This window comes from Coffea arabica, chromosome 1c (assembly GCF_036785885.1).
Source record: "Coffea arabica cultivar ET-39 chromosome 1c, Coffea Arabica ET-39 HiFi, whole genome shotgun sequence".
Taxonomy (NCBI): domain Eukaryota; kingdom Viridiplantae; phylum Streptophyta; class Magnoliopsida; order Gentianales; family Rubiaceae; genus Coffea; species Coffea arabica.
In genome coordinates, this window is record NC_092310.1 from 43,720,571 (window position 1) to 43,730,251 (window position 9,681).

Below are 9,681 nucleotides of genomic sequence, written 5' to 3' on the forward strand. Positions count from 1 at the left end.
ATTTTAATTATTCCAAACTCAGCCAACCTTGTTATAAAGTTAAAAAATATCATGAATTCATTATTTAGTTCTCTTGACAACAGATGGGAAATTACTAATTAACATAGCGTGAAAATAATGGCAACGAATAATAAAATTTAATATAAAATTAAGTAAAAATCTTGACAATTGCATGATTGGAGTTTGTTACGTATTACAATTTACAATAATCAAATTGTTTATGGTTTATGAATCAGTACTTGTATCAAATAGATTTAGTGTTTCATACATGTATTATTAACCCATTTTGGTTATTTGATCAACTAAACAGATTGTTTGGTCTTGTCAAATCACAATTCATGCATAATTGATAAAATTATTAAATTGATGCCAAAAATATTTGCATTAAAAGATCTTTTTTTGAATCATAAACATATTTTTAATAAGTCTTTTAGTTTTTGAACATTATTTTTTGTAGAGATCCTAAAAAACCTATGTTAGGAAAAAAGAAAAAATCCAAAAATACTAAATTTTCATATTCCAAAGTTTTAATACAACCCGTGAACTAAAAAAGCTCAAAATAATAAACAATGTTAATTACACAAAGATTGGGAAAAGAAAAAAAAGATAGAAGGCGTTACTTTTATAAAATAGGTTCAACAATTTAGAGAGAGAAGGCATTATTTTTTAGTGTGCAATAGCGGAAGTAGGAAGCTGAAAATTGAAGGAGTAGAGACGAGGTTCTAAAAGAAGCAGAAATGACGTCATTTGAAGTTGATTTGGAAGAAAAACACTCAACAACACTTATCCAAATTTCAGACAAAACTCATTTCCCTCTTTCTTTGCCTTCGGACACGATTTCTCTTCTCCTTCTCTCCATTGGGATCTTGCTAAATTTACTGAGATAATCACTAAATTGAGCTACCCAAACTGATAGGGCAACTTTAGTAGAGTAGCAGATAGCAAATATCCCTAAATTGAGCCACCATTTGCATCCCTCAATTGAGCTACCCAAACTGATAGGGTAGCTTTAGTAGAGTAGCAGATAGGAAATATCCCTAAATTGAGCCACCATTTGCATCCTTAAATTGAGCTACCCAAACTGATAGGGCAGCTTTAGTAGAGTAGCAAATAACAAATATCCCTAGTTCGTCATAGTTGCTTGCTGGCAAGACCACGGAAAATTGACCATGAATTTTGGGGAAAAGCCAGAGTTTGAAGACTGAATCATAAGGAAGCTGAAGACCTAAGGTTGTCACGGCATAATTTGAGGTAAATAATCTCAATATTTTCCATCTATTTTCTAACATTTTTGTCTAATATAGGTCGTGTGAGCTGAATGTTGAGTTGTGAGAGTGAAATGAAGTGGGAAGGAGGGTTGCAAGCTGAATGTTGAGCTGAATCGTGGGTAGAGATCCAGATTGAGTCTTGCATGGAAATGCAGTCACTACTAAGATACTGGAAGACAAACAAGTTAAATCTAAGCATACGGGTAACAAAACTTAAACCTCTTAATAGTTTATTTAAATTTGTACCCTCTTAAAAAAGTCCAAAACAGAGTTTCCATAATCTTTTTGGCTGCACCCTATCTCCGGCCGCATGGCATGTTGGAGCAGGTTATTTGCTTATATAGCAAGTTGAATAAAAGATTCTGTTGCGTGGCTAGACATGCTGCAACATGTGGTACTGCTTAGATGCAAAAGAAAGATAGTCTTCAATAATCTAACCAAGATGATTGAAACTTTGAAAAGTACTTGATGGTAATTCCCTAGAAAAAACTCCAAAAATACTTTAAAAATGTAATCCCTCTAGAAGAAACTTTAAAAGGTAGTTTTGTGTAATGATCAGAGTTCTAGAACCAAAGGGATAGTTCTGAACTGAGACAGGCATTCCTGGTTATATTCACCAGCTTAGGCCACAATCTATCCAATTTTGCTCCCACTCTCGACAACCTTTCCCATCACACTATCACCCCAATAGCACATTTGCAAAACAGTTAGGAAACAAGCTAAATGCATGGTAGAACACATAGCTAGCTATTTCCTGAATCTTAGAAGCTTTATGCATGTAGTTCGTTCTTTTTCTCGACCTTCTGTGCAACTGATTTTGTTTCTGATGGTAACATATCTACTCCCATTAAATAGGTTGTTACACTTGGTGCATTATATTTGGTGTTCTGTTTTTTGTATATTTCTTAACTAATCAGTTTTTTCATTGGAGCCTCAGTTGAAAACTGGTTCACAACTTTTTCATTGCCATTGTTGCAGCTGCTTTACACTGGACTCAAGAGACAATTAGACCCATTTTTACCTCTGTTCTTCTAATTTTTCATTACTTGTCAGGTAACTTCTTTAAACTATGTTTTAATAGATTGTTTTTGACTTGTCAGTCTCTCTTCTAAAGGATGCAACTGCAACAACACTAACAGATTTGCAGTTGCTGCCATTTTGCAGTTCCATTCCTTATTCCTTCAAAATGAAATTCATGGATGATTGTCTAAACTAGCAAAAGTGTGTGTTTAACATATAATCTGGAAAAAACACAGAGAAGTAGAGATTTTCTTGTCTTATATGAACACCTGATTACTTGAAGCATGTAAATTGTTTCAGTACAGTGAAAGCATGTAATTTACTCTTCTATCTCATGCCTACTTATGCACATTAGGAATTGCACTTATATCTTTATAGATTCACCTCAAGAAATCTATTGTTTCATAACTAGCTTATGTATGCTTATTTCTGGTTGTAATGTGTAGCATAAAATTTGTGACTTATGTTCTAGATTTGTAACTCTAGGACATGGACAAAAATTGGATGAAACCTGATAATCGAAAGGACGAGTCTTATAAACTTGGGGTGGCTGCTTTCTTAAAATTCGCATATTCTCGAAAGGCAAAACACTTACAATAGCTCGCCCTTGTAAACAATACAATAACTTTTGCAACCATACAAAAAGTGTGGTGGAGGACCACTTATTTACATTTGGAATTAGAAAAAGTTATACCAGATGGATACACCATGGTGGACAATTTCGACAGGAAATTCGAGAGGATAGTAATCAGAGCAGTGATGAAGAAGTGGATACTGATAATGAGGATTTAAATCATATGCTCAATGACATAGGCACTGCACAGTGGGGTGGGAATTGGTTTAGTAAAGAAGATGATGGTGAAGGGAGTTCAATGTTGAATGCTAGTAAAACTGATGCCTTCCTAAAATTGTTGGAAGATGCAAAAACGGAACTTTATCCTGAAAACAAATTTTACTCAAAACTATCTTTTGTAGTTACTCTTCTACATTTCAAAAACGATGAACGGGTGGACTATAAACTCGTTTAACACATTGCCAGAGGTCTTTAAAAAGGCACTGTTGGATCATTAATCTAACGTTGAACTTATATGTGAATAATTATGTGCTGCAAACTGTCAAATAAGGTTGAGCCCAATTAAAGTGATCAAATATGGTTTGGATTTAATGTATCTTAATATGATGTAAACATTTAATGTGTAGAGATTTAAAGGTATTTTCTATTTCTATGATGGGCTGAAATAGAGATCCAAAGAATAACAGAATTATTATCAATAAATAGGGTTATGGTCCCCAGGTCACAGATATTTTATTTGTCGTATTTTCTAGTACCACAAAATAACTCTTTCCTGATATCCTATCGTCAGGAAAGATACCAGAGAGGAACTAAAGGGCTCTCTCAAGAATTAACAAATACTTGTTGGCCTGGAAAGGCACCTAAATATCTTAGAAGATTCAAATATCAGTTTGTCGATATGAATCCAGGTACGCCTCCGCAAATTTTATCATTAATTTATTTCTTAATAATCGTCATATAGATTTTAAGTTTAATAGGTGATTGTTTTTACTAAAGGTTAAATATAAACACTACTCTAATAAGTGGTATCAAAGCTAAATATGATTGATTATTGAGAAATAATTTGATTCAGTAATATATATATGTATATATATATTTTTTTTATGTCTCACGAATTGGGTTTTGGTTATATGGTTGTCGGCTAAACAAGAAAACTCTTGGTAATGGCCAATTGGTCACTAATTGGATTCTTGTTCGTGTCATGATTGTTTATCGGTGCGGCTTTATGTTTCGGTTTCATGTTTCGGCGGTCATGATTTACTATGTTTTTTATTACATATGAATCTGTGGATCTTACCATGATGGACAAGTCTTCCTAAAGCTTTCATATTTATAATTGTTTACATAAGGCATGTTACGGGTATCATGTTATTGCACAAGTCATCGTAGGACCTATATGATTTATATGTTAAAGGCACCACTCTTGTTTACCTGGCGACCTGAGGATTGTTTCGTTTACCGTGGGTTCCTTTTTAAGTAATTTGATTATATAGCTTTCGTGACTTGTATTCTTGTTTGAGAAATAATATGCTTTTATTTATGTTAAGGATATAAGTGTTTCTTTAATTTAAGTGAACCCTAATAAAGATAAATAAGATATTTAAGTCCTACAAAAGTCTATATGTTTGGCCCACTAAATATACAGTTTATAAGACATTATGGACTGCAAGAAAAAAAAATTTGGGCTTAAATGATAAATTTCGATCAAATTATGGATATGGACTTTTGGTCCAATAAGTATTGATCCAATTGACTGATTTGACCGGTTTGAGCACGTTTGACCCAAGTTGATTTTGATCAAATTTTTTGTTTAATTTGTATAATTTTAAATTTGAATATTGGTATGATTATATATATATATGGAATAAATTAATTGAAACAAAATGTCACCAAAATGGCTTCTATTGTGAAAATTAATTTATTTTAAAATATAACTAGTTGGGTACTTAGACTAATGGATTCCAACCTTACATTAAGGAATGATTCTCTCCCGCCTCTTACTGATCAGAGTACCTCTAATGAAAAGAAAAGGTAGGAGAGATCAAATCGCTTGTGTTTGATGATCATTAAAAAGGCCGTTTCAGAAGCATTCAGAGGAACAATGTCAGAAATTACAGTAGCTGCTAAAGAGTTCCTTGAAAAAAGGTTTGTCAAGAACGAAAAGGTTGAAATTAGTACGCTCTTAACACGTCTAATTTCAATGAAATTTAATGGTAAAAGTAATGTCAGATGGTACATTATGAAAATGTCTCATCTTATTTCAAAATTGAATACACTTAAATTGACACTTTCTAAAGAGTTATTAGTGCATTTGATTTTAATATCTCTTCCTACACCATTTAGCCAGTTTAAGGTGAGTTACAACTGTCAAAAGAAGACTTGGTCTCTAAATGAACTCATCTCACACTGTGTCCAGGAAGAGGAAAGGTTGAAACAAGATCAGATAGAAAATGCCCATCTGGTGTCAACCACTAATAATAAAAGCAATGGACTTAAGAGAAAAAAGAAAAAAAGAGCTACAGGTACAACGCCACAAAAGAAACCACAAAAGAAATCAGATGATTAGGGAAAGAATAATTGTTTCTTCTGTGGAGCTGAAGAGTATAAAAAGAAACATTGCACAAATTATCACGCTTGGCGTACTAAAAAATGTATGCTTCTTAATTTGATTTGTTCTAAAATTAATTTAACTTCGATACCTAAACACATATGGTGGTTAGATTCTAGTGCAACAACTCACATCAGTGTGTCTATGTAGGATTGTCTGAATTATCGAAAGTCTAATGATAATGAAAGATATATCTACATGAGTGATGACAAAACAGTTCAAGTTGAGACAATTGGAGTTTTTAGATTATTGTTAAAAATCATATTTTTATTTGGATCTCAATGAGACATTTGTTGTACCGTCTTTTCGACGAAATTTGATTTCTATTTTTGCTTTGGACAAATTTTGCTATTTTTGTTCATTTGAAAATAGAAAATTTAAATTGTTTCATGATTCAAAATTAGTTGGTTCTAAGTCTTTAATGAATTACGATAATCTATATTTACTTGATATAATTGACTCATTTAATGAATCTCTGCATTCGAGTACTAGGGGAGTAAAGAGAAAATTAACCAACGAGAATTCGACTGCATTATAGTACAAAAGATTGGAACATATTTCTAAACGAAAAATAGAAAGACTTATGTCAAATGAAATTCTCGACCCTTGAATTTTATAGATTCTAATGATTATATAATTGTATAAAGGGAAAACAAACCAATAAAAGGAGATTTAAAACTAATAGGTCTTTAGATGTTTTAGAACTTATACATACGGATATTTGTGGACCATTTCCTACATCTGCATGGAATGGTCAACAATATTTTATAATGTTGATATATGATTTTTTAAAATATGACTACATATATATCATTTCAGAAAAGTCAGTTACTGGACGTGTTCAAAAATTTTAAACCTGAAGTTGAGAATCAACTCAACAAAAGAATTAAAAGCATCAGATCTGACCGTGATAATGAGTACTATGGTAGATATGACAATTCAAGTGAATAACGTCTACGACCATTTGTTAAATACCTAAAGAAATCCCGTATCGTCCCACAATACACTATACCTGATTCACCCGCTATGAACGATGTAGCTAAAAAATAAAATAGAATACTTAAAGACATGGTAAGGAGTATGATATGTCATTTTACGTTACCAAAGTCACTTAGGGAGAAGCACTTAAGACTGCAGCATATATCTTTAACAGAGTTTCAACTAAAACAACTATCAAAATCCCTTATGATCTTTATACAGGAAAAAAATCCAGTTTGAAGCATCTACATGTTTGGAGGTCTCCAACTGAGACAAGGTCTTACAGGCCAAATGAAAAGAAATTAGATTCAACAACAATTAGTTATTATTTTATTGGATACTCTAAAAGATCCAGAGGTTACAAGTTTTATGATTCCACAACTAAATCAATTTTTGAGACAGAAAATACCCGATTCTTTGAAAATGTCGAGTTTGGGGGAGAAAATAAAGTAAGGGATATTGTTTTTAACAAGGAATATTTTAATATTTTCACAGGTGTCATTGATCTTATTCAGGATCCTATTCCCGAACTTGATCATGACATGACAAATCAAGACAATGTCGAAGAACAAACTGTTATAGAAGAACAAACTTTTTCTCTCCAAGAACCAGTGCCATTAAGAAGATTCACTAAAGAAATCAGAAGTACAGTACCAGATGATTACATTACTTTTCTCCAAGAATATGAGGATGACGCTAGATTGATGGAAGATAATCCAATCAACTTCCGTCAACCCATGAAAAGTTCAAATTCTAAAAGATGGATCGATGCCATGAATGAGAAGATTAAATTCATGAAAGACAATGATATTTGGGATCTTGTCCCATTGTCAGAAGGAGTGAAACCCATTGGTTGTAAATGGATATTTAAAATCAAAAGAATTTTGAAAGGCAATGTGAAAAGATACAAAACTCGTTTTATCGCTAAGAGATTTACACAACAAGAAGGTATCGACTATAAAAGAACATTCTCTCCAATCTCTTCAAAAGACTCCTTTAGAATTATCAAAGTATTAGTGGCGCATTTCGATCTTGAATTACATCAGATAGATGTAAAGACCGTGTTTTTCAATGGTAACATTGATGAGATAATTTATACGGTGCAACTAGAAAATTTTGTATCAGGAGATGCAAAGTATATGATTTTCAAATTTAAATAATCCATCTATGGGTTCAGACAAGCGCCTCGACAATGGTATTTCAAATTTCATCAAGTGATCATCTTATTTGACTTTGAGATGAATTTAGTAGATGATTGTATATACCATAAGTTCTGTACAAGCAGGTATATTTTTCTGGTATTGTATGTTGATGATATTTTATTTGCCAGCAATGATATCGATCTATTGCATGAACCAAGAAATTTCTAATTAAGAATTTTGAAATGAAAAATCTTGGTAATGCATCTTTTGTATTAGGCATACAGATACACTAGAATCACTCTCAGGGTATTTTAGAACTATTACCAAAGAATTATATCGAAAAAATTTTTAAAAGGTATGGCATGAAAAATTTTAATCATGTGACACCCCTATGGTTAAAGAAGACAAATTTAGTTTTGAACAGTATCCTAATAATGTTTTGGAGGAAAAAGAAATGCAAAAGATTTCTTATGCATCAGTGGTGGGGAGTTTGATGTATGTTCAAGTTTGTACGCGTCTGGATATTGCATACATTATTGGAATATTGGATAGATATTTAAGTAATTTTGGATTAGATCATTGGAAAGCAACTAAACGGGTCATACGGTATTTACAGAAAACAAAAGATTACATGCTCACGTATCGAAAGTCAGATGAGTTAGAGATCATTGGGTATTTCGATTATGTTAGATGTCAAGATACTATGAAATCAACGTCAGACTATATCTACTTGTTGGCTGGAGGTGCCATATTTTAGAAGAGCGCTAAACAGTTCCTCATAACATCTTCTACTATGGTTGTAGAGTTTATAACTTGTTATGAGGCATCCAATCATGGAATTCGGCTGCGAAATTTCGTTACAGGATTACGTGTAGTGAATAGTATTGAAAAATCATTCAAATTATTTTGTGACAATAAGTCAGCAATCCTATATTTCAATAATAATAGGAGTTCGACAAAATCTAAACATATAGATATCAAGTTCCTGACTATTAAAGAAAAAGTATAGAGTAGATAATTATCGATAGAGCATATCGGGATAAACTCTATGGTTGCAGATCCATTTACTAAGGGATTGTCACCTAAAATATTTCATGAGCATACTGCTCGTGTGGGTGTCATGTTATTAAATGATGTACAATTTCAGTGAAAGTTTGTTATTTTAAATGCTCTTATGATATCTTTCGGTTATTAATGATTTAAAGATATTTTATGCATAAATAAAGTGAATTTATTTTACACTCTGACTTTGATATGGTTTGATCTCATAAAAATTTAAGATGAACCAATTGAAAATAGGCATGTTATGATCACATTGTATGAAATTTCCATGCTACACATCCAAATCATGATTTATGTCATTCAATTATATGAATATATGTGACCATTGATGGGTCGAATTACGAAACTGTAACAAAAGCCGTTTTGATCCTATATTGATGCAATTGATGGATCGAATTGGTTACAGATACATTTTGGTAATGACAGTAAAGTTAAACTCATATAGTTAATTGCAAAATATAACTATAAGATTACACATATAATCCAAGTGGGAGATTGTTGAATCTTTAATCCAACGTTAGACTTATATGTGAATAATTATGTGTTGCAAACTGTCAAATAAGATTAAATCCAATTAAAGTGATCAAATATGATTTGGACATAATGTATTATAATAGGGTGTGAGCCTTAAATGTGTAGAGATTTAAAGGTATTTTCTATTTCTATGATGGGCTGAAATAGAGACCCAAAGGGTAACAGGATTATTATCTATAAATAGGGTTATGGTCCCCAGGTCACAGGTATTCTATTTGTCGTATTTTTTAGTATCACAAAATAACTCTTTCCTGATATCTCATCGTCAGAAAAGATACCAAAGAGAAACTAAAGTATTCTGTCAAGGATTGGCAAATACTTGTTGACCTGGAAGGGCACCCAGATATCTTAAAAGATTCAAATATCAGTTTGTCGATATGAATCCAGGTACGCTTCCACAAATTTTATCGTTAATTTATTTTTTAATAATCACCATATAAATTTTGGGTTTAATAGGTGATTGTTTTCATCAAAAGTTAAATATAAACACCACCC

The 9,681-nt window shown here is 32.1% G+C and overlaps 1 long non-coding RNA gene across 2 annotated transcripts; it reads left to right on the top strand.

Moving 5' to 3' along the window:
- The first annotated feature begins 692 nt into the window (after positions 1-692).
- Positions 693-9,681, top strand: LOC140006535 (uncharacterized). Of its 2 annotated transcripts, none has more exons than XR_011814198.1 (4): positions 693-1,251; positions 2,247-2,321; positions 3,653-3,770; positions 9,456-9,681. It is a non-coding gene; the product is annotated as an uncharacterized lncRNA (long non-coding RNA). The 2 variants fall into 2 exon arrangements; XR_011814197.1 differs by lacking the exon at positions 693-1,251 and adding an exon at positions 1,320-1,471.